At 36.5% G+C, this 27,112-nt stretch overlaps 1 protein-coding gene across 2 annotated transcripts in view; it reads right to left on the minus strand.

The window, feature by feature from the left end:
- The window catches only part of LOC128680072 (dual specificity tyrosine-phosphorylation-regulated kinase 2), a 141,864-nt gene that overhangs the window by 9,567 nt on the left and 105,185 nt on the right, over nt 1-27,112 (minus strand). The gene's annotated exons all lie outside the window — the stretch shown is intronic.

Here is a 27,112-nt window from a genome sequence, read left to right on the forward strand (position 1 = left end):
GAGACATGCGGTTTCACCAATAGATAGGGTGATTTCTGAGGAAGGTGTATAATTGCTTTTACCCGAGCGAACCCCGGCCGCCATTTACCAATAAAATACCAATAACGAACACTTTGTACATAATGTCTACTTTACCAAAATGACCTCATGAGAAAATGTCCAATAAAATATTGCATTTGTATAATCTTATGAACATCAGATTATACAAATGCAATATTTTATTGTGAAGTATACAATGTATCGTGGTTTATATTATTTGAATGATAGCTATCAGATAAGAAATTCCTACGATAAAAACATTTATATTTCCACAAACGGGAATGAAAATCACACGACGGTTCTCACGAAAAAGGAATTTTCTTTGAAAATCTTGTAATTTATAAAAACGGCGTGATTGTGTAAATAGAACACATTAATTCCTATCACAATGTTATTATCCAATCCCTTTACAGCTGGGTGGAATTACCAGGAAAAACCTCGAACACCGAACGTTACGTAAACCAATAGCTCTTATGATGGTCGATTTATCTAATAACGAGTTGAAGTATGACTTTTTTTGTTTCAATTTTAATAAATAGTTTTAAAATTGACGCATGTAGAGATAACGTGTAGACAGATGTTATTTCTAGTACCAATAAATATTATGAACACCATCCATTTACAGGTTTTAAAAAGGTCAGGAGGAGAAGGAGACTAAGCGACCCTGGGCTTTGATACTCTATGGCTAACGAAAGAAATCGAGATAACGCTCAGATGAGATATACCAGATATACAGACACGACAAGGTTTTTACCTTTTTAAACAACGCCAACATACACACTTAATAGCATGGTTTTTCGCAAGGGAATGCAAGCCCAAGGAACCCTAAAACTGTGGCACAATTGCGGTCTCCCATAAGTTGTTTTTCGCGTTTTGCTGTTGTTTACCTTATCGACCAAAATTAGATCAATTTGTTTAAGTTATATTTGCGTAAACAATATTGACCTTCTTCGACTTTATACGGAACGGGTAAATTTAATTTATATGAGTTTGGTAATCGTCCTCAACTTCATACGAGTTGTTTCGCCGTAAAAACCGAGGCTGCGCGCAGTTCCTTCTAAATCTATGATAAAAACAATGCTTGACAAAATCTGCCTGTCAAATACCGAAGCTGGAGTTACAGTCGATGAATAAAAACCAAATAGAAAATCTATAATACTCTTTGATGAGTGGAAATCTATTATTCCATATGATACTCACTCTGTGACGGCGTGGAACGGTGTTGACTGATTGTGCTTTCAATCCTCGCATCTTAATCATCTGTTTAATTGTATGACTCTTTGTTTGCAAGTATGATTTACGACTGTTTTGTTTTATTACTGTTATTGTATTTTTAGCTGTAATAACCCGTGGTATAACTTGAATATATGTATACAGTTATTAAAATGTTGTCTACTAATAATTTGTCTATGTTTTAAAGTCCTCCACCAAACAACTGTTAGCCAATGATATAACATAGATCCAAAAACATAAATCTTCTTCCGTGCCTCCCTTTATTTGAGGTTGGCCCTCCTCGTAGTGTTGCCTCTCGATATTCAACTCGATTGACTATCGATAATTTGAGGAAAAGCAATCGTATCGATAGTATCGATAGCTATTTTGGAGCAATAAATACTATTGATAAGTAAGTATAGCCTTCCATACTATGCCTTTTTCGATTGTAAAACTATCGATAGTTCGGCAACACTACCTCGTACAGTCAACAGCACATCAACCTACGAGGTTTATACAGGGTTTCTCGATGTGCTGTTGACTTGACTGTACGTCGACGCCAGAATCCTAATATTTATTTTTTAAAGTATTTAATTTCTGTATTAAATATCTGTTGCTGAAACTAGGAGTCTAGGACACGGTCTTCTTTTCCATTAAACAATTCACCGAAACACATTCAGAGCAAATTAAGACACATTTGAACAAAATCGAGTAACACATTTAAAAGATTCGGTTAATGAACTGTTCGCAACGATTCAATTAATATTTTTCTTTAGAAAAAGCGCTGGTCGGTCCGGATGACCTAATATTTGGGTTCTGCGAAGCGCCATCTTGGCAGAGCACCAAGGTCTACATCATCCTCAGCGAACCTGTCCCATGGAGTTAAATCACTTGTCTGCTTATCTGTGTGTTTATTGTTGATGCTGTAGGTTATTTGTATTTTTTACCTTTTTGTTAGGTATTCATTTGTATTGCATCAAAAAATTTTACATATTTAGTAATAAAGTTAAATGAATATTCTATATTTGTATGTACGTACAGTCAACACGCACTTTAAGTTACCCAGCTTATAACTATGCAACGGTAATAGTGGCGAATGGGCAATCGTATTTTATTCAAGTTAATTTGTTTGAGATATGAGATCAAAACAAAAAATATGTGGCATTTGTAACTTCTATATTAAATAATGAAGCAACAAAATGTGGCTACAACCCGTTTTAAGATATTTGGCCGGGTTAAAACCATGTGAGGAATTAAAATACTAATTTCTTAAAAAACCGTGAAATTGGTCAATCCTTATCGCCGTTCCAAGAAGAATAGCGGAAGCAATTAATTTTCAGTGCGCACTGAAAATATTAAAATGTTAAAATTGATGAATGTTTAAGTTCTCTGTCTAAATTTCTGGCAGACTTCCTAAAGCAACTAATTACACAGTAAACTTGGTGGCGAAAGACGCCATTGTTTCCCAGAACATAATCTGTTTTAACAAGACAACAAAATAAACAAAAGTTTTCAGACAGTAATCTGTAGATTAAATCTAATAAAATGTAACGAGCAAACCTTCGGGCACAGTATAATAAATAGTAGCTTCAGGGGTGGTTTTCAGGTGCGATTCGCACTTTCTCAATGATGATGAAACATCTTCATAATGGTCATGAAATCTGATAAATCTCACATCCTACTCAGCCTTATCACTTAAGTAGAGAGGATAGAGTTTAAAAAAAATAGAAATAGGTAAAGTTTGTTTTGGCAAAATTGCACGTGAGTGGACCGACAGAACCCAAAGACGAAATTAACAGATATGGCACGCAAAAACTACTACAGACCTCTAACGAATAAGAAAAACCACAAAAATTCGATACCCTATATCACAAAATCGCTTCGTCCCAAAATTTCCTCTGGTCGCAAACGTCCCAAATTTTGCCAAAAGAGCATTTTGCGACAAAGAGCACAAAAGAGTTGTTCTCCGTACAGAGGGTATTTGCAACAAGCCCACTCTAATAGGGAATGTCAAATCATCGGGCAGTGATTTGTGTCCCGCCGTGACGTCATTCCGTCACGTGACCAGGAACGTGATTCTACGGAAATCGGTGCAGTCGCACAGCATTGAATGCTTAAACTGCAGCTATTCTTAGCCTTAGAATAGTAAAAGTCCGAACGAAGACTCTCCTACGAAACTAAGCTGAATTATTATTCTCGTAACTACCATTGACAATGAGTTAAGCATTAATTAGCAATCAAAAATTCTACTTCCGTAAATAAATACTGTTGCTTGATTGGTTACTATCTAAGAACTATGATGAAACAGAAGCCATGGTGTAACCAGTCGAATAAGATTGTTAAAAAAAAATAAAAGCAGCTATCCAATATCCATCCGTGTTGGCCGCACCAAGCTTTCCGTGATTAATATGTTTCCGTGATATAATCTGTGACGCCCCAAGAAAATAACATTACAATTTTGAAGATTTGGTTATGATGCGAATCATCTTGTTCCCTATCACCTAACAAAGGCCTAACAAAGGCTTCTTACCTCTTAGTCGCTTAGTCGCTTAATCGCTTAGTCGCTTAGTACAACGTCAGCGGGAGCATTTAGAGTGATCGTGTTCTAAGGCGGAAACCACACGCCGATGTAGATCATGTTATTTAAGGTAAGTAAACTTAAAAAATAGCTAATTCCGAACAGTCATAACAATTCTGAATTCATAGAAGCACTTTTAAAAGAACGGATCTATTCCGAGAAAGTCATGAAAGTTAAATTTATGAAGTGTAAAGGCATGTAACCGACTGCAATATTGCAATTTTTCAATAGAATGTTGGCAAAGAATGAATGAGTTTGAGGAAAATTTATAAAAAATAAGTAAATAAAAATATAACGCAAAGCTATGATCTGATCATACGAGCTAATTGCAAAAAAAAATGATGCATATTAATATTTAAAATTCTTTATCATGAGATAGCACAGATCGAAAGAAAGGCCACAATATCTCTACCATCTTTGCATGATGCGGGCTTCATTCGGGGCTGTGACGTCAAAAACCCCGAGGTGAGCTAAAAAATAATTAAAAAAAAAATTGAAGATTCGGCTGTGATTTCACCACCGGCCGCTCGTCTGATGTCAACCTTCTTTGGGAATTCTATTGTTGCCTATTAGCTGCCAAGGCCATGTCCCTTAGTCATCTTGTACGACACCCACGGGAAGATATGGAGTAGTTCTAATATTTATCTAATATTAAGTGGTATGGCGAGATGTGGTGTTAGTGTTGCCAGAATATACAGATAGACAAAAAGAATAATAAACGATGAGGTTTTAAATAGAAAAAATTACTATACCTATTTAGTTTTCAACAAATTAATGTCTTTCACGGAATAACACTTGTGTTTAATATAACACAATATCTTATTGCTATCCGGGTGTTTCGTATCAAGCGCGCCTTACGCGATCGCTTTCCTTTTGTTTTCATGTATTAAATGTGTTTCTGGAAGCCGGGTTTCTGGTTGCCAGATTGTTTTCCTTTGTAACGGGTGCGCTTGCGCATATGTTTTTAGGGAAATAAGAGTACTCGAAACTGAGGATTACGTGAGATCAGTTTTTGTTATTTACAATCTTATACGTTTATTCTTGTTTAAGAACTATGTTATGGCCAATTCACCAATCGATACTTAGTTATTTCAATTTTTTCGGTTGACATATGATTTAATTCTTTATTCAAATCTTAATTATAGAAATTATTATAACTAAAAGTACATGGAGATTTCCTATAAAAAATAATGGAGATTTCCTCAAAAATTACAAAATTATTTTTTGCATTACATATTTTGGTTGGTTGGTAAGTCTATGTTGAATCAAAAATATGGACTTGTATCAATATAATGTAACACATCATTCTGGATGACTTGATGGCGGCCACCAATAGGGCGATAAAAATGGCAGAATATTTTTGAAAGAAAATTTGAATATTTCGTTGGAATCTCATCGACACGCCAAGAAGAAGAAGAAAAATAATGTAACGCTGGTTTTTCATTAAGGTAAATAAAAGCACTCATACCAACTACGCAATGTTCACGTATTCGCGTCGGCAGCTGTCGTAAGTTTGGCGATGGTGTGAGGCCGTCATCACATAAAAAAGAACTTTATGACTAGATCGAGCAATTAATTTCCTACGTTCGCTATGGTAGGCACTCCATCGTTCACAATTTCATACCTGGTGTTTCGGATGCCACGGCTCCAGCGTGTAATTAGAAGCCAGTCTACCTCAACCAATAAAACTCTATTTATTACCCGTAACAAAAGATAAACGCATGATTAAAATTAAGAGAAATATATTTATGAATTTAAAGACTATTATAAAATACCGGAGTACGGTGATTATACCCTCTTTATTAAGCCAGCACTTTTAGCACATCATTTTAACAGCTTTATGTACGCACATTTCAATATTAAGTTTTTTCTTGCGGGTGAAATTACTTTGAACGAGGCTCAGTTGGCTCAATGTGATGAGCTTACGACTTACACTTCCTAAGACTATAGTAAAAGTACAAATAATATTGAATCGGATAATATTAGTTGTATTTTTACCATCGGGCGGATAATGACAATATACAGGGACACGGTTAAAACATAAACTGGAATAGCGAATATTCTTATCCCTAAAATGGAGCGATGCCGCGGGGCGCAGCTTTCATAAAATAAATATACTGCTAAATCAGAAAGTTCTAAACAAAACAAATCAAAAAGTAATAAACTTAAACAATGCATCCGTAAACGATTCTGTGAACTAGGTGAACGGAGCTAGTGAGAGTATTTTGGGCCAATCCGATGATTCCAGGTGATGACGGCGGTATACCTGGGAATGAGGCTACTCACCTTGTAGTAAACACTGGTAGCCGGAGTTTAATGCCGGATGTTACGTGTTCATAATTAAAACGTATGTAAATTGTAAACGTTAGCTGGATTGTAAATCAATTTAAGAGCTACTAATTTTGGCCTCATACAATTTGCGAAAATCTTCCGACTTTTCAGACAATACGTTCACTTTCGGTACATATTTTTTAAATTGATTTTTAATTTATACTCGGTATTTATACGCAGACTTTATCTTCCCTAAGATTAATGTAAAAAAAATCCGTTCGTGGCACGGCAATGGTTTTTCATTTGAACTCGGCTTAGGACTTCAAAATAAATTCTTTCTATTAAATTATTGCGAAAAACCCACATAAATGTTAATGATTATAATAAATATAAAATTAGGAATATAGAGTTGATCTGCAGCCTCCCATGGCGAGTTACGATTGAAAATTGTCCACTCTCCGCTCGAAAGGTAAATGATACAATATTAACCTCGGCCTCGGTACTCATGACTTAAGGCATCAGCTGCGCCTGCCCATTCTACACAACAATGGTAAAGCTATGTAGGTGATGCATCTCGACTCGACTGCGAGTAACGGAACGCAATGTCATACATACCAGGAGCTCAGAAGACTAGATCAAAAAAATTATGTCGTAACAAATTAATATTTAATTCTATATTCATGTTAATGCCAACCGTTGTATGGGCGGATCGTTGTACAGTAGATACTTACTGGGCGATCGAAATTGGAAACTTTCAAGTTATTTTGAAATGGTTTTTCTTGTCCAATTTATTCGACACTAGCGACATCGTATCATTGTCACAGATGTTGCAGGTAGTGTGTAGACAGAGCCAGTTGCGAAACTCGAAGGCTACGTTTTTATGTTCTTCCGCAAATTTGAATAATTTCTTTATTTTAGAATCTGATCTTGTCCATTGTTTTTTGTTCATAAATTACATAGGGTAAATAATAATTATTTTACACTGTGTCCCGCATTTATACAAAAGCAATGCAAACTCCATTTGGTTGTAACTCCGTATAATCTATTTATAGATCGATGCCTGTAGGATTCCAGCAATAAGGAAGTTATGAAAACTTAACAGTAGATTCTGGCCATAACCTTTGGTGTTAATGGTACTTACCGTTGTTTTTATTATTTTAGTCCTAATTTATGTAAAAGTGTCTACTTTCGTGTTAATTATATTGTCAATTATCTTGCTTATTACTAAAGTCGTGAAATATTAAGTGCTTAGTTGCAGCTAGAGCGTTTTAAAATGAAATAGAGTTTTATTGTAAAGTGAGAATATATTTTAGATAACAAAGAATCACACACTCCTAAAAAATATTATTAAAAAAATAGGATAAGAATCTCAATAATTAATATAAAATTAAATAACATAACGCAAGGATATGGAATTTTCTTTATGATATAATGGAAAACCATATTAATTGAATTCAGATATCATTATGAAAATCTATCAATTTTCGTAAATGAAATCAAGAACCATTAGGCACGTATAGAGAAATGTTAATTAGATCAGTAAATTGCCGGTTACAAATTGAGGTATCCCAGGCCATAGCAGCCATATTGCAGCACTAAATGCGGTGAACATAGCACGACTAAGCCCGACTAAGCCGCATAGTTCACTAATTAAAAATTCTCAGCGCGGTGCCGCTGACGCTGAATCTACTGCTTGCAGATATGGGTTTACACCCGTGCGTCAACCAATAAGCCCGGCGTAAACCCATTTTACAGATAATTATAATTCAATATTCCGGGGCCCCATGGGTCCGTGGCTCTTAAAAGCAAGCTACATAATAACAATAAATCGTTTATTTTACTCTTCACAAAATGATGCGCTTTTAAGACTTTTGTTTAAGTACTAGATGGATTGAACATTGTAGTCTTATGTACAGATAACTAGGCCCTCCCTTCTGAGATTAGTTTACAAAGCTCTAGCTCTGTAGATGGCAAGCGGTTGACATCTGCTTCCAGATTAGTAACCGAGTATTCAGTGCTGATAACCAACAAATCAATAATAATTGTATTTATGTTAATGATTTTGTGTCGACTCGACACGCGATAAAAATTCCTACCATTTGGCTGACTTTACCAGCAGTATTAGGATTTGTGGATGAAAACATTTGTAGCAATAGTAGCTGGATATGGTCTTTGGAAAATGAGAAATTTGTTATGATATTAATGACGAAATATGACATTGTATAATGACATTTTTAAAAAGAACGCAAAATCCAGAGACCACACCAACCACACTGGGTATTATGGTTGTAAATCAATTTCTGGCATAGCTAAATTTAAATATTCGCTCTGACTGTATGCTTCAAGGTACAGCTGTTACGACAAGTACAATGGCCCGAAGCATACGGCCGCCGAACACGTCGTAAAAACTAGAATATTACTAAAACTAAATTTAGTGAAACCAATAATAAAATGACACTAAAAATAAACACGTAACAAGACTCGCTATTATGAAATTCCAAGTAATGTATAGGCAGCATTTGGGTCATTGAAACTCTATCATTCTAATTTTACAGAAACGTGTGGATACCGAGAGAAAAATAAAGAAAAAATAACTATATTTTTTGCTCGGAATTCGCGGTAAATAGTCTATTGCATTGAGATCACAAAAATTACAACATATGTATATTTTCACTGAGCCATTCCATTTGAGCTCAGTTTTCTTCCGAGAAATTATGTAGGAAATATAAGTACCTAAAGTGTGGTTTATTTTCTTCTTATTTATGATTTTTCCTTTTATTTAGACACACTATGTTTATCCCCCAATTCGATAGTATGAGTAAAAGAATGAATGAAAATAGCAAGCCACTCCATTCGACACTTCTACTCCTAAACACAGACCATCCTAGTTTTTTTTTACTATTTTAAACTCATGTTAGAATAAACTCTGGGGCAGAAAACTATTGGACGGATTTTAAGGAAAGTTCACAGCAATAGAGTAGACATTCAGTAGTAACATATACTATTTATTTACCATACCATAGAACGCTAGCATAAATAAAAGAAGAGTTTCAAGCCACTGCGTTAAAAAAACCGAAACAAAAAAGAACAGAGACATATCATATACATTGTTAAACGTAAGTTGACGTAACGTTGTGTCAGTTACCGTGGACAGATTGGGGTTGCGACCGGCCGCTATCTGGTTCGATTCCCGGCCAATTATCTGAAAAATTAATACCGCGACGTGTTCGCGAGAATTCTGAGAACTCTGTGACAAATTGATACATAAAAATGGTTTTTGCACGCGTGAAAACTAAAACAGATCATTATATTACAGGCCGTATACCGATATTGAGTCATGAAGTAAGGAGTTCTAGGAATAGAGGAAGATAAAAAAGTTTTAGATAGTGTGTCAGGGATGGTACGAATAGAAAGGTAGTATCGATTTGATACGAATGAACTTACATACTTTACTATCCTTACCGTACATATATGTATAGATGGGAAAAGGTCAAGAGAAGATATCCCAAAGTAAGATATCTAGATCTACATAACTACATTTTTAACAAAATAATTGTTGAAAGCTTCTATGGAACGAGAACTACCCCTGAAATATCGTCTAGTTTCGAGGTGGACTGTTGCCAATTGGAAAATATATTATTATTTTGATTTGTTTTGTGTTACATAGTCTTTACATCCCATAAAATCCACAGCAAAATCAGCAATAATTTTATCGTTTTTCAAACCATACTCCACGTCAATCAATATTTAGTCAACATTAATGTCAATATTCCTAAAATGAGACGAAAATACTCTAATAGGGGTTGGAAAGCAGGCACTGAATTATGCATAGAACTGGTATCGGCAGCCAGACCAAAATATACATGGCTTCGGACGGGACTAAAAATACACAACGATCGACCTTTAAGTATGCGGGTAACTTAGACATTGCCATGGCAATGACTTTTTATACTCATTAAGCCATTAAATAAATTCGTCTGTGTTTAATTTATGGCCTGGAAATTAAGTATGCAGAAATCTGAAGCGGAGAAGAAAAAGCAGCACAGTGGAGACTGGGCTCTGACGCTTTATGGCTGAGAAAGAAGCCAGTGCTCAGATGAGAGTCCTTGGAAATAACTTTCAAAGATTTTCTTATCGATACAAAATAGCAAACTGATGGAACGAGAATGACAAACTTAAGTATTCAGCGAGTTGGCTTAAAAATAAAATAAATAAAATAAAATTCATTTATTTCGGACAACAAAGATCCATATACACGACTTTATAACAATTACATAAAAATAAATACAATCTAATACAAGTGAAAATTAAATAACCATAATAATTAAAAGTAACACATACAGTAAAATAATAAAACATAATTTGGAATAAAATAAAATAAAAATGTCAAATAATTAAAAGTTTAGGATGTCAATACCTCCTCAGCGGCATAGACACCGCGACATGTCTTTCACAGCAACACCGGGTGTATGGACAATCCAGTCGGTCGGCTATCATGTTCAAAATGACATCGGAGCTGGTCCGTACTCTGCGCACCAGGGACGCACTTCGCTTACGCATGGCTGCATGAAAACAGTCTGTTCGCGCCTCCGCAAACATACCCGAAGCGCTACAGAATCGGGGCAGCCCCAATATCACTCTGAACGCGTTATTGTAAAGGACGCGGAGGTCATTGTAACTCCTTTTAGTATAGTCAGCCCACAGGCTGCAGGTATACAACGACGTACAGTAAGCCCTGAACAGCGCAATTTTGACCTGCCGTGAACATCGTGCAAATCTGCGGGCAATCATGTTGGCTCTGATTGACAATGCCCTCCGCTCCCTGTCAATGTCGGCATTATCCTTAAGGTCGGCAGCTATAATATGACCTAAGTATTTAAATTGAGAAACCCACTGCAGAGGCGTACCACTTATTCTTACCGGTGGTACATCCCTGGGACAATTAGTACCCGCCCTAAAGACCATACATTGACTTTTCTTAACGTTATACAAAAGTCCGTGGCCACACGCGTACTTCTCGCAAATTTCAACGAGCTTTCTCAGACCGCAGACCGACGCGCTCAACAGCGCCATGTCGTCCGCATAACTTAAATTGTTGACGCAAACTCCATCAACGTGACAGCCAACATGTTGGCTACTGAGCTCGATGATCAACTCATTAATATATAAATTGAAGAGGGTGGGAGATGTTAATCCGCCCTGTCTCACGCCGCAAGCTAACCCATATGAGTCCGACACTGCACCCGCCCAACGCACGCTATTTGTTTGATGAGCGTACCAGTACTGAAACATGTTTACAAATTCAAGTGGTAATTTTACGCTCCTTAACTTACTCCACAGTAAGTCATATCGAACTAAGTCAAAAGCCTGTGACAGGTCGAGAAAGCAGCCGTACACAGGAGTTTTGCGGTCAGTATAATATTTGACGGTATGCTTAAGACACAGTATGGCACTCTTAGTCGACAATCGGGGTCGAAATCCAAATTGATTGTCATGAAGCACAATGTATTTGTCCAGCAGTGTATTAAGCAATCCGTCAAATACCTTGGCTATAATGGTAGCAAGGGATATGGGCCTATAGTTACTTTTATCCGTGAGATCTCCCGTTTTATTTTTCACTATAGGTACTACCACCGTTTTCATGAAATCCCCCGGCAAGTAGGAATGGCTCACGCACAGAGAGTAGAACATAGCTAATACCCTATTAATATGAGGTCCGGCAAACAGCAAGTGCTCAATGCTGAGACCGTCATGACCCGGAGACTTTCCTTTAGAGATGAGTTTTATGACTTTGGCAACGTCTTTCGCAAGAAATGACGCCCCCACCTTTTTACTACCTAAGTCAGCACTGAGCACCTCCCGCGGCGGACCAAGCGGTGAATGAACAGAAAAGTGATCCTTAAACACATTGGCAATGTCCTTTGGATCACTGCAACCAGCGACGCTCACGGGAAGGCCAGGTCGTACATTGAATTTACTGGTGTCGCTCCAGAAGCTACGAAAGTCGCCCTTGGAATATTTTTCCGCTAGGGATTCCATTTTCAATCGGTCCTGATTTTCTTGACACCATTTTAACCTTCCCTTAAAAATTTGTTTACTTTTATACATTTCTTTGTAAACAATACCGGACCTCGGTCTTCCACATAGGACCCAGTCCCTAAATTTAGACCTGGCCACTACGTGAGCCTCTCTGACATGCTTGTTCCACCCAATAATGCGCGGACCACTCCCACCCCGACGTCCGCTACCCCGACCCACCGTGGCAGCGTCACGGAGTGCGGCCACAATGTCAGAATATAGCCTGTCTAGCGTACGCCTGTGTCCACGATTATTACAAAAATGATCTGCACATGTAACAAAATCCGAAGGAAAATCAATTTGTTTCAGTCTTTTATGACACTCTGAGGTATATTGTATTATCTGTTCCTCACTTCTACTACCCCACTGGACGTCCTTATTTTCATCCTTAAAATTACTCCTGACTTTGGGTGATATCAGTTTTAAATCACAGTGAATAATAAGTGGGAAGTGATCCGACCACCAAGTGTCATACAAGACATAAACATCCGTAACCAATTGCCCAGCCGAGTGAGTTGAAACACAGTGGTCGAGCCAGCTGCGTGTTCCATGCGCATCACTAATAAAAGTAAATGTACTAGGATGCAGCCTATCTACGTCTAAACACGACCACTTAAACGACGGCTTAAAAAATAATATTTAGTTTCTTTTTTAAACAGGTGTGCAAATCGCATTGATAATACCAATTGAACCGGGACCAACGAACCTGCCTTCTAAAATACAAAGGAGTCATGCTTTAGCATTACAAACTTACACGAGCTGCTTCGCCTATTTATGTCTTCAACCTGAATACAGTCGACTGTAAGTTCTATGATCATCTGAGCGTTTGCCCGGTTATTTCCTCAGCTATAACGCTTGTGAGTTCAGGTTAGTTTCTTTTTTTCAATGATTGTTTGTTACCCCAATGTTCATATAGACACCAGACTCATAAATCTATTCACATACTCCGGGACCATTTCTAAAGCATTTACCTTAGGTTTACTCTCTCTGGGCAAAAAGAGAAGCAGCTGGCACATTCTATGTTTTCTCATCGATTGCAATCCCAGTATTATAATAATCTAGGCAATTTTCAATAATTCCCCGGTTTCTTCTTCAGACATAAAGCATGTCAAGGGTCGGATCCAGCTATTTTTAGGTTGACTATACAATTGTACATGCCTATACAACAACATATACAACTCGCTAATCACCTCAGTAAATGTATTCACACGGTGCATCAACGTTCCCGGAATCGATGCAGAATGCAGGTCATTTGGCTTTGTTATGCTGCACCGTGGATGTGCATGACAGAGTGTGACAGGGCTCATCAAACATGATCAATGATTTACTGTTAACTGATGGTAATTCGTCGGGTGTGTTGGATGAAAGATAGATATATATTGACTTACAGAGTTAACATAGGTAGGTCCTGGTACAAAAGTCGTCTGCATGTGTAACACACTCTCATCTATTTCTGCTCAATTAAAATTTATTATTATAATGTTAAATTACATATGTTGCGATTAGAACGGTCGACTCTATAAAGGAGTATTTATTTCTGCCGCCAAATAGTGCTTGCATTATGGTATCGCGGTTTGAGAGTGAAAGAAGCAGTGTTTACAGGGTGCTGTGGCATGTAAGCGCTGAAGAGGTCTTGCCTCTTCGCATTCGATTCCGACGAGTGTTGTGCCTAATATCTAGACATGTCGAAAGACATAACACCCGATGTGCTGCTACTGTTAACTCGTTGATATCCTTTTGATTCAGTACAGTTGCCATATCCATAACATTCTAGGACCCATGGTTAAATCGATTATAAGCGATTAGTAAACAATGAGAATCGTAATCGAAGTCGGTAACAAGCAATCAATGTTAATGCCTTATTAAAATGTGCTGCAACCACGAACTCACCAGAATATCAAATAAGGATGTAAAAATTTCAAAGTGCGCGGGATTTTGCCTTCCTTTTACAAAAAGGAAATATATTTACACACAAAATTACAGTAGTACGAGAAGTTGATGAAAACAATCATTCTACTGACGCTTAATGCATTAAAGCTTAAGAACTATATATTAACTGTGTAAAATTGTAATGAGTAGTGACTCGCCTTACCATGTATAAAACTGTGGAGGTTTTTGTTGGTAGTGCTTGTGTTTTTCATGTAAAAATATTGTAACATAAATTAAGAAATATAAAAAATATATAAAAAAATACTACCTACACCAACCTACCCTTATCCCACTATAAATGATGGGTACATCATGTCAGTATCCTCTTCTCCCTGTCTGATGTCAAACGATCTGTTACAATCCTCTTAGATATAACCTGCCGAAATGCATTTCATCTTCGGTCTTCCTACTTTAAAACTGTATTTTTTTTATAATCCACTGAGTACTAGTCGATAACTGTCAATAAACGCAGCACGTTTCCTTTTGTTTACATTCGCTTCGATACGGGACACGTGCGGCTGCGTTTGCGCAACGTCATGCGTCACACACGGTAACGATTGTGATTTGCGATTAGTATTGCGGTGTGCTGTGTATGATATCTCTGGTTTCGATTTGGTTCCATCATTTACTAACTCGGGGTTTACTTATCTGGGAATTTCTGCATAGAAAAATAATTTTACTCTACACGATTGCTAAATATTATCAAATATATCCGCCAGGTAATTTCCACATGATAAAAAATTTAAAGGTAAAAAAAACCACTAATATGCAATATGTTGAGTCGAAGTTTATATACAATGAGTGAGTGATCTGTGACTCAAGTGCTTTCTCACATGTTTGGTTTTCAGATTAGGGATTATTTTTTGCGGAATCATCTTTTTATTTCGAATTACTAACAAAATACTTATTACAACGTTTGTTTAATAAATTAACCAAGTAATGATGCAGTACTATACGTTTGTGTTTCGACTGTCTACACGACCAGACACCAAATTACGTACGTCTAAAAATAGGAAATCGGTGTGGGCCAATTACAGAATAAACACTCATTAAACGACGCTATTAAACTTTATTTACTTTACGCTTGTAAATAAATCTTGATTCGACGTTGGCAGTAACGATTTGCGAAAATTGGACACCGCATTTTTTTTCGCATTCAAATTGTACACATCTGTATACATATCATGTCTTCTTTTTCAAAGAAGCGAGTCTCATTAAAATTACGCGAATTTGCAAAAACTACATTAATGAAGGAAGTGAGATTTGGGTTAATTCACTTTAGCGTTAAACATTAAACGTAATGAGGTAATATTTTTTTAATTACTTTCACTGCAACAGACATGCATAAGAACCCGCACCAAAATCTATTGCGTAGTTTTAAAGACATAAGCATACATATATGCAGTGATAATATGTACTCATTACACAGTCGTTTGTAACATAGTATTTCGACTAAACTGAGCAGTCTGCAAACTTGGTTGTACGTACACGAAGACATGAAAGGTGGTTCGCAGAGCGTTTCGCACGCTGCGGCCACACTGTCATTACAATTTTTAAAATTTTAACAAAGAAAATTAAAACTCATTTTCTTATTATATGACTTTACCTTAATTACGCTGTGATTGAGTCTCCGTTTGTTACTTAAATGCGCAAAATGTACTGGTAGAATTTAGCCTAAAACAGCACGTAGGGTTTATCAAAAAAATCCCACAGGGTCTAAAAGTCGCATAGTAGTTGCCATAATCTCAGTAGACACAGTTTCGCAACGCAAATTAGAACAGATGAGATCAAAAAACGATATTCCATATCCCCAACCACGCATAGCCGATGAGATGTAACACTGCACAGTGGTGTTAATAATACGTGAATTTCGACCTACATTCTGTTCGACGTAACCGCGCGCCATTTTCACGTAATTCCTCAAATTTACAATTTACAACAATTGGCGCGCGCCATCAAAGGGAATTTTGAGCGTACATATTTTTGTTATATTTTTTATTACGTTATTTGAAAGTAGAGTTTTATTCGCTATCATCAAATGAAGTTATTATTATTTTTCAGTAATTTAGATCTCACTGATGTTGGGCTTCCCGTTCCGCGAATTAGTATAAAGAAACAAAAGTAAAATAACCGATACGTAAAAGTAAGTTTCCATAATTTAATAAATTATATTACTGCATAAACAGCTGTCAAAAACTCAAGACCACTCAATTTATGCCCATTCAAGATGAGTAAGGACTAAAAATGCTAAAAAATATAATTAATTGAATGCGCGGTATTACGTTCCAAAATCAATGTTATCTCAACAGAGAACATAAATATGGCTGTGCAAATAATTTTTAAACATTTTAAGGACGATCGGTTTACCTTATATAAAAAGGCGCGTTCAAGGAAAAGGTAATAAACTTCGGACATTAATATCTTGTGTATTTTAGGTTAATTACCCTGCGGTTCCTGGTGTAAGAATAGGATCATTCCATCTCTTTCCCTGAAAGCCATAAATAATAAATATGTACCACATTCATATTATGTTCAGTGAAGGGTTTCGACTGTTCTTTGTAACGTCAAATAATTTGCCTGTATTCCGAAACGAACCTGGAACCTTCGGTGTGGCGAACTATCGTGACAATCATTACATAATGAAGGTCGTTTCTCGACCTAATGTAAAAAACCTACGCGTGCCATGATCTAATAACTGATCATGATCTACGAATGATCTGATAACTGATCGTATGAAGTGGAGGAGAGGTATACTACGCCTGGACATAAAAATAGTTTTTTTATCATCTCTGTTTACGATTCATCGTTGCCCAAACAAAACGTATATCAAGGAAAAATTACGTGAGAAAAAATGATACACGATTTTTGTCATCATGTAATTTAACTTTATGACACAATTATCAATACGACCACGGAAGAAATCAGTCACATTCTGGCAACACTGTTTTATTTTTCATTGATGATGCCACATGTATCCTTAACGGCCAATAAAGTGTGCGAAACGACATGTTTAATGATGTATTTGTTGTTTAAAAGACTTATGAGATTAAATGAGGGCAGATGCCTCGATTGCGAAGTTTTGGCGGGAAAACAAGAGGTGTTGATACCAAAGGCCGCTCAAATTTTTACTTCGATTAAAAACTAACTTTCCTTCAACTATTATCATATAGCACGCGGGGTCCGTGACACGTCGAACCTTAGAATTGTTGTACTCACCCGATTGCCTTTGCCGCAACGGGAACTCTGAAGGACTGCATGACGTTTAAAATGCCTCTACTGATAAAAATATATACATGAATTACGTTGTTTTAACCCGAATTTATTAAACAATTTCAAGACACGCAAGCTCTCATGATGAAAAAAAAAAAGAAGTGAGAAGAGTGATGGATGGAAGACATGATGTATTTTTCGTTTACGTATGTGAAATAAGACGAGACCCTTTGCATATGGGTCTCATCGAGATAACAAAAAGGTTTTCTTGTGTTGTATATGACGGGTGTGTTTCCAAGTTCTGAGATAAGAATGTCGTTACACGCAATGTTTTTGCACGTTATGCCGAATGTACAATCAACAGCACATCAACCTATCCATAAGGTGTATGCATATTCCCCCGCATATTCTTCTCTTTTCGATAGATTAAACGCTACACTGCCGCATTATTTGCATGAAAGCTGTTAAAACAACACACCTGCGTTACACAAAGTCAAATATTTGCCAACCAACACCGCTAGACAAACATAAATTATGATTCTAATGACTTAGACCTGTTGTCGCATCTTTATGTGCCGAGTAGTTCAAATGACCATCTGTTTTACCATAGGTTTGCATTAGTCAACCAAGTCAAGTTAGTTTGCATTTGACGTTAACCCAGCAAAGAACAACGCAAAGGCATGCAGGTTAAAATTAATGTCGAAGTTGACTGATGTAACTGAGGATTATAGTAGTTCACCCAAGAATGTTATATACTGTTATTTTGGTAGTTTTACCAATACCAATAAAATTGATGATTTGTCTTCCACAAACCAAATTTTGTGCCCAAATAAACAAGTAAATAGAGGATAAAATAAAAAGTGATACGAATATGCATTTAATATTTAAAAATAATAATAATAATAATAATAATATAATATCTTTATTCATCTCACACAATTTTTACAAGAGGTATTATCCTTAAAACTAAGAACAGTTTCCTTAATGCTAGAAATTGTGAGAGAATGGTGTCCGAGATAAGTTTCAAAGAAACTTGTAATACAGATCACCAAGAAACACACAAAGTTCGAGTAGAAAACTAAAGTATGCTAGTTTGGATAATGATTGACTTGTTGATGTGCCAGAACATATGAGAATCAAAACTTACTTAAACAAAGAAAAATATTTTAAGTTACTTTGTTACAAACTCGGTTATATAAGAACGAGGAGTAGTGTTGTGTGTGTGTGTGTGTGTGAGTGTGAGTGTGCGGACGGGGTGTATTTCTTGGATGTAGTGGTAAAAATAATAATAATAATGTTGAGTGTAGTAAATAGCTGAATAAATAGATGAAATAAATGAATAAAATAAATTAATGTATAACTATATGTTCAAACTTTAGATCTTTGCAGTACAGAAAAACGAAAACATTGAGTTACAATTTGGAATTAAATTGAAGATCAGTCAGTATATTATTTTAATGGAGTAAGAAGCTTTTCAGTGTCATCATAATTAAGGGTTTTTAAATAGTTGGATACAGTACCCTTACAACTGTATTTTGGCAATGGGTAGATGGTTAGAGTTTTATTAAGATGGTTATATAGAAATGGGCCAAGAAAAGGAAAGAAGTTATGCATACGAATGGTACGGAAAGCTTGGTTTTGACACACAATGTCTGCTCTACGGCGGTTCAAAAGGTCTCGATTAAACACTAGTTGGGAGTGTTGCAGAAGAATAATTTGGAGAATGAAAGTTTGTCTAACGGTCAAAACATCCCACTTCCTGTAAAGTTCTACAGTAGGATACAGGTAGGGTAGACCGAGTCCAACCTTAAGAAGCAACCGTTGTGTTCTCTCTAATTCAAGGATATGACATTTAGCGGCACCACCCCATGATTTAATACAATATTCTATTATAGACTGGCAAAGAGCATAATAAACCATTCGAACTGTTTTGAAGTCAGCTACGCGTCGCAGATTCCTAAATATATAAACCAGTTTACGCAGCCTGCCAACAAGGATGTCTATATGCGGTTTAAAATTAAGTGTCCGATCAACGATAACGCCTAAGTATTTGATGCCACAAGCTCTCTCTATCGCCGGACAGCAACACGAAGGTGATATACCAGCACACGCATGGGCTTTGATGGTGTATGAATCGTGGGGGAGGAAATCAGTTCTAAGTGCATGGGTTAAGAGTTTGGTTTTACTGACGTTAATAGTCAACGAATTAGCCTGTAGCCACGAACATACAGCATCAAATCCATTTTGGGCTTTAGTAAAAACATCCTGCCACGAAGAACCACTAAAAAAGAGAGCTGTATCATCGGCGTACGTTAAAATTTGACAGCCAGGTAATTGCAAATCGCACAGACCATTAATATAAACTAGAAACAGCGTGGGGCCAAGGACGCTGCCCTGGGGGACCCCATAAGTTACAGGTAGTTCATCACTGATCCACTGGCCTATCTTAACACGCTGCTTTCTGTTTGTTAGGTAGCTAGAGAATAGTTTTAACGCTAGACCTCTAACTCCCATCTGTTCTAGTTTGGTCAACAGGAGGGGAATAGAAACTGTGTCGAAAGCTTTAGCTAGATCAATAAACATTGTAAGTGACTTTAAATTACTGTCAAGACTTTTTATTATTAAATTAACAAGGTCATGTACAGCGTTATCAGTAGATAACCCCGCTTGGAAGCCGTATTGCGATTTTGAAATTAGATTATGTTTTCGTAGGAAATGTAAAAGGCGTTTATTCATGACTTTTTCGAGTATTTTTGATAAAACGGTTAAAATAGAGATAGGTCTATAATTATCAACACAGTCTCTTTCCCCAGCCTTATGAATTGGTTTTATTAGTGCCACCTTGAATGCCTCAGGGAATGTCCCAGTTGAGAGTGCCAGATTACAGATATGGGTTATCAGGCTTGCAAAAACATCAATATACCTTTTGAGTATGTATCCAGAAATCTGGTCAATTCCTACAGCGCATGTGTCTTTTAGGTTTCTAGTGTTATGTAGTAATGGCACCTTCTCAGCTAGTTTCTTGCCAACGTTAGCGAAATGTTCATTAACTTGATTAATACTATCGATTGGATTTTCCGAAGAGATGAGATTAGGAGAGTGGTCACAAGATTTTTTAATACCTCCTATTGATTTAATGACACCCCAAAGTTGCTTTTTATTACCCTTAGCTTTATAAAGTTCTTGCTTCTCGTAACTCCTTTTGACTTTTTTAAGAAGTGCATTGCAGAAGTTTCGGTACCTTTTGAAAGTTAATCTCAGGATGTCATTGTCAGGTTCTCTTTTTAGTTTTTTATGCAAATTATCCCTATTTTTCATAGATCTCAATAGCCCCTTAGTTATCCATGGTTTAACGATCAATTTACGTCTAGGAATTTTACCAGACCGAGTGTGAGCTTTAATTGCAGAGTTCAATTGAGTTATAAAACAATCTGCAGCATCATTAACATTATAAATTTCAAGAATTTGTTGAAAATCTGTATTACTTATGGTTCTATCCAACCCATTGTAGTCTATCCGATGTCCAGTATTTTGTGAATAGTTTATTTTATTATGTATATTCATATATAAACCAACACACTCGTGATCCGTGATAGAAGTTTCAAAAACAAGACAGGTAGCATCTGATTTAGTTTTAATCATCATGTGATCAAGGCACGTGCCTGAGAGAGGGCGAGTGATAAGAGTGTGACATGGCAAAAGAGAATGGCTAGCCAGTATATCCAGATAATCGTTAGAATATTTATCAACGGAACAAGGTTTAATGTCTATGTTTATATCACCACAAAGGATTATATTTCTGAAAGAGGAAAGTTTACATAAGAGATTATTTAACGATAACAAGAATTCGGAAACATTGGTGAATTGCGGAGGTCTATAAATGGCAACAATACAGGTATACTGATTAGGTTTAACTACTATACAATTAGCGTCTACTAGCGGTGGCTCTTCGTGTGTTAAGTTAATTTGTTTCTTATAATAGACAACTACACCTTCGTTTTGGGTGTGATTTCTAGTAGTTGCAATATAATTATAGCCATCGAAGTCTTCAAATGATTTAAGTGAATTAAGCCAGCACTCCGTCATAACTATAAAATCCCAACTGGTAGCAGATCTATTCAAAAGAGTAATGAAACTATTGAAATTGTGATTAATGCTTCTAATATTCTGACAAATAAGCTTAAGAGCTGAGTTATTATATTTTTGAACATGATGATTAATGTTATCTATGTCACACATATACGCGTCAGCAACCGATATCGAATCCAGTCCTAGGCTAATAGTATTCATGGTATCGTTATCCATATTTCACCGAACGAGAGAAACCAAAGGAGTTTCTCTCACTCAGCAGAACAACAATAAAAATATTTATACGTTTATTGAAATTATAACCCAGGACTTGGCCGACAGAGGCTCGCGACACGCATACGGCGACATAAAATAGAGATAAGTTCTTGAGAAATGTTAAGTGAAAATCATTTATAAAGTGTGAATTTGAGAGGTGTGTGTCTTGTATGTAATCGAGTTTGTAATTACAGAAATACTTAAGAATAAAAAATAAAATAAAATAAGAAAAGTATAAAAACAGTTGAACATGTAACACACGCCCGTTAAGCAGACGAGGCGTGGCGATGGAGACTAGTCACAAAGTACCAGTGACAGCTAAGAGGTCGGATTCATCCTTTATGATAGCTGGTTTACCAGCATCCTCTTTTTTGACATATAGTTTCCCGTGGGAGGTCCAGGCCACAGCAAGTTTCTTGTTGCGAACGTTTTCACGTGCCAAGAAAAAAAGGTGTCTTGTTTTAGATGTCAATGACTCAGATAGGTAGACAGTCTGTGTAGGTCCTGGTAGACGAAGATGTTCCGAATTGAGAGTCTGTTCCTTTTGTTGTCTCTTAGCTTTGTTGAAGGACTTAAAGCATGAGACAAGGGACTCCTTCCTAAGGGCTGTCGTAAGATCCACTACGATAGCTTCTGACTTCGTCCTGTGGATATTATTGAACTCTGTATCTAAAAGAGGCTTTTCCATACCCACGGTGACAGAGATGTCCTTAACCATTCTGATAAGGGACTCCTTGTTTTCATCTTTTTGCTTAGGTATATTGCGGATTTCGAGCGAGCCCCTCAATGAAACAGCTTGAAGGATTTCCAACTTCTCTTCTAAGCTAGAGATACGATTTCTAAATGTATTGTTTTCTCGTTCCAAAAGGTTAATTTTTGAATATAATTCGTCCTGCTTATCGGACATATTTTTAATAATTTTTTGATTCTCTAGATTTTGATTTACTATGGTAAGTAATGTGTTAGAAATAGCTTCAAATTTGGCCTCGAGCAGTTCCATCATGCATGTATCATATGTAAAAATCCTGTTTTAAATACCGATTAATGTAATTTGAACTTTATGGAATAAAATGAAATAACACGTCTTGTGTCAGACCGACACTCGAGACGGTTTACGATGTCGCCATTGCTTACCACAACACCGCAGTGTTTCAAGACAAATTAAAATCGTGCTCGAATTATTATAATTTTTACCACCAGAAGCATGTCAGAGAAAAATCAAAATACTCAACAGGCTTTTGGGAATAATTGAATGCTTTTTAGACTCTAGTGCCCTTGAATATTTGAATTTAAGCGGACCCTTGGCTCCGACGCTCAATGGCAGCGGAACAAACCGGGAAACGCTAAAATGAGACAGATGTTCCCTTAAATATGGATTTTCAACCTGAGATTTATCGCAATAATCCTGAGATTTAACGCAAAGCACCTCGCCGTTTTTGTAAGAACATGCTTGACCTCCCCAAAAGCAATGGCATTCTTTTCGAAAACCATTCAAGAGCTTCCCGAGTCGATATTCGATTCATTTGTCTGTCCTCTCTACCCTCAGGGAAACTTGTATGCCGTTGTTATCTTCGGGCCCCATTGGGCTTGCTGAATTTAACATCTCCACCTGGTACTTATTTATAGTTTTATAAAAGTATATATCTTACAGCTAAACTCTGAGATGACTAGACCTAGGTTTAGCCGTTATCATCCCGGCTAGACCTATGTGCAGGCAGTCTCGGATGGTTACACCTGAAGCCTACTTATCTTCGGCTTTAATCTATAGATTCTAAAATTCCATTTGCGTCTTTTTCGTTACTTATCGGACTTATGACACAATTGGCCGAATGTATGAATGTAGCATGTACAAAATAAAACATCGATGTATACACCCGATAGTTTAGTCTTTGCATATATTATATATATTTATATAAGCCTATGTGCGTGTGGTCGAAGGTCCTCTTGAAATCCTACGAACACTACGGTGTCGATTCAGGGACTGCCTTGCGACCTGGCTCACATCACAAGTATCTAATAATGTCTAATGAACCACCAGCCACATTCGCCGCACACGTGGTGAAACTACACTGTACAAAAAAATCACTTAAATCACCTTAGCTAATGACGCGCGAGCACTTCGTAGAAGCTAGGAGTTGGCAGGGAGTGCGGACATGTTTCTAAAGAACGGACAGGAAAATCGGTCATAACCCGCCCGATTTAAATAGTATACACAATGTAATACAATGAAAAGAATCAAAGCTTTTCGAATTTGTAAGGTGTTGCTTCGCGAGAAACGAACGCTTTGTTTTAATAATATTTAACATTTCGGTTTATTTGACGTGGGTGGCTGAAGTAAAAATCGAACTAAATAAAAAAATTTGTAAGAGCACAGGATAAATTTCAGCTGAAACGAATACAGTGTAAAATGGCAGTCAATAACATCTTGGAAAATAAACGAGAAGTTGATGCGTTTTAAAACAAGTATTGTCAACCACATAAGTTAACCTTCATGGAACTCTAAGCAACGGTAATAGGGGTCAATTTTATGATGAGCATGATGAATGATGTTGAGTATGTGTTGTACTTAATCGAAAATAAGTTGAATATTCAGTAGCTCCAAGAAAGGTACAAATTAATTAACTTATTAAATATGCGCATTGCGTATTGAATTACAATCCGCTATAAAAATGTAATTGAAGATGGAATAAAGTCGTTTGAGAGTCCAGACGAACCGTTATGTCAGGCGATAAATTTTAAAAGTGCCTCAGATTGCAGCCTGCTCCGCCGATCACCCGACATTTCAATTTAGCACTTTTATACAGAACTGGTTTAATTAAATCCCGGTTTTACGGAATCACAATGTAGGCATTGTATGTAAAATAAAGAGAATACAGGGAACAGACACAGAAATGTAGAATAAAGAATTAGAAACACACATCACCACAGTACGCAGAGATAGATTTACTCGACGAGAGATTTAACGATTTTGGCCACCGTAAACGGATGGGTTTGCGCCCGGGCAAAAAATATATCCGAAAACAAACTCTTCTACATCAACAGCTATTGTTTTTATAATCAACTTTTATAAAATATTTTTTAATACATTTTCCTGAAAGTCTTCCTTGTCAATATTGAAGTGGGATAGCATATACTTTATAGGAAAAGTTAGTTATCCTTCTAGACTATTCATGCTTTGTGACTAAGTGAAATCTCAGCTGCCTAGACCAATTAATTTGTTGCTGCAATTATATGCTAGTTATACAGTCGACAGCACACGGAGCTAGAAAATAATTGCAAAATCGCCTCCATTTCTGTCCAGAAGTCTAAGCTATGCTGGATAACATAACATGATGTTAACTGTACATTTTGTAAGTCCGCTTACACTTTGTAGTTCAGAGAAGGTGAGCTCTTTTTTTCACTAAAAATATATATCGCAACCTGCCACTATTTGATCTCAATTCCATCAATAAGCCATCACTATACAGCTAAACGATGCCTTGGCTCTATCTACCCCGTAAGTGATAAAGACGTGACACTGTATCTTATGAGTAGGAGGTTCTGGAGGTTCACCTTGGAGAAGACACAGAAATTGAGGTCGTCTGGTGTCTATATTGTCATTCTTTCATCGCACGTGGCTACACGACACCTGACTACCTACGCCGATATGAAAAATTAAAATATAATTTAACTGATCGAAGGAACATGTATTTTTGTACATGCCAGTAAATATGACAAACACAATACAACAGACTGGCGGAAAAATATGTCAAAATTAAGACAAATATTTAAGCTTACTTCGGTTTAAACTTAAATCCAAGATCTTGAGACGTGTTAATCACTTCATCATGGCTGTCGTCAAAAAAGGAGCAGAAACAATCCCCAAAAAGAGAAGCAAATTGAAAACAAAAGCATATAAAAGACTTACAAAGAAAAATAAAGTTAAGTTTCCACTTAGCAAAAAGGGTCAAGTTGCACAGCATGTGGAAACTGAAGTGCAGAAAAATACAAATAACATATAGCTAAGCTACTTATGTTGGTGGCAAGTGAAGCCGAGTGGAAAATCGAAAACAACCACTATGCTTGCACAAAAAATAAAATAGCTTTAGTTAAAAGGATTGGCCTCTTAAAATAACGTTTCGAAGCTAAATGTGTTAAAAGGTAAAGTAATAAAAAAAAGACATGCGATGGTTCGTTGGTTAATAAAAAAAACCTTACAACGCTCAAAGGTACATGAGGAAAATTGATAAATTCTACAATCACATATAACTTGATAACGAACATATGTTTAAAGGCATATTTTGAGTACTTTGGAAATAAATACTGATTCAGATTTATTGCGATACACATTCATTCATTCATTGGGATACACAAATTTAATTTCCTTATTTAGTGTTGTTCATGTGTTATAGAATTGAAATTTTGAGTGTTGCCAAATTATTAATCAATCAATAAATAAATTGTTTTTCGCTAATGTGCCAGTCACAAGCCCATTGTAACGCATTCTATTTAGTATTAAAATAGAATGGCTAAAATACCATAAAGTTAAATCTTCAGAATCGACACTAATTACGATCACAATAACTACAGATTAGAATTGTCAAGTTGCGACTACACGTGCAATGGGCACGGTCAGGGAGCAACAACTAGGTCAGCAATTATTTATAGCTGATACGTCAGCACGCGTCACACGTGCGTAACGTCTTACGTATCCAATAGGTTGTTAGATAAGTCACTAAATTGTATGAAATTATAAGTTTTTTGACACAAGCTTTTATTGTCGTCATAGACATCTTTTTGTCAACGTGTGACCAAAAAACATGTCCGTGCAATAAAGCGTTGACGAGTTCCATCGTTCGGAGTCGAGCAGATCATGCTTATCATAATAAATTGTCAAGTAAACTGGACGTGGAAAATTTCACCTCTGAAGGACAAGCGGAAGTAGGTGACGTTTAACTACCAAGTTTTGATAGACAGACGGGATAGATAAAACAAAAAAAAGCTTATAAAAATATTAGACAGACATACATAATTATGTTAATTAGCCTGCATGGATCTATTTATAAACAGGACCGCGGTAATGAATTTTGGATAGTTGGATGTGTTGCTGCGACTGTACTGTTGTACAGTTTATTCATTCTTAGTTTACATCCACAACAAAAATAAATGTCTCTCCCTCTAACTGCAGGAGTCTCTTTCATACAGTTTGTTTATGTATAAAACAATAAGTCTTTATTATCGAAGTCCGAGTTATATAAGTGCTTACATCTTCTAGGCTCTCTCAGAATTTAGTGTATTCCCGGCCCTTGGCTTAACTAAGCGTCATACACACACCTTTCAACGTGAAATAAATAATTAATACTTTAAAATTTCGTCTTTCATTGGCTTCCATAATCCAATAGTATGGACTTTTGGTTTTGTAAAAACATTCAAATATGTGAAGCCCCTCTTTGGCCTGCCTTTTTCACAGTT

Source organism: Plodia interpunctella, chromosome 23 (assembly GCF_027563975.2).
Source record: "Plodia interpunctella isolate USDA-ARS_2022_Savannah chromosome 23, ilPloInte3.2, whole genome shotgun sequence".
Lineage (NCBI taxonomy): Eukaryota > Metazoa > Arthropoda > Insecta > Lepidoptera > Pyralidae > Plodia > Plodia interpunctella.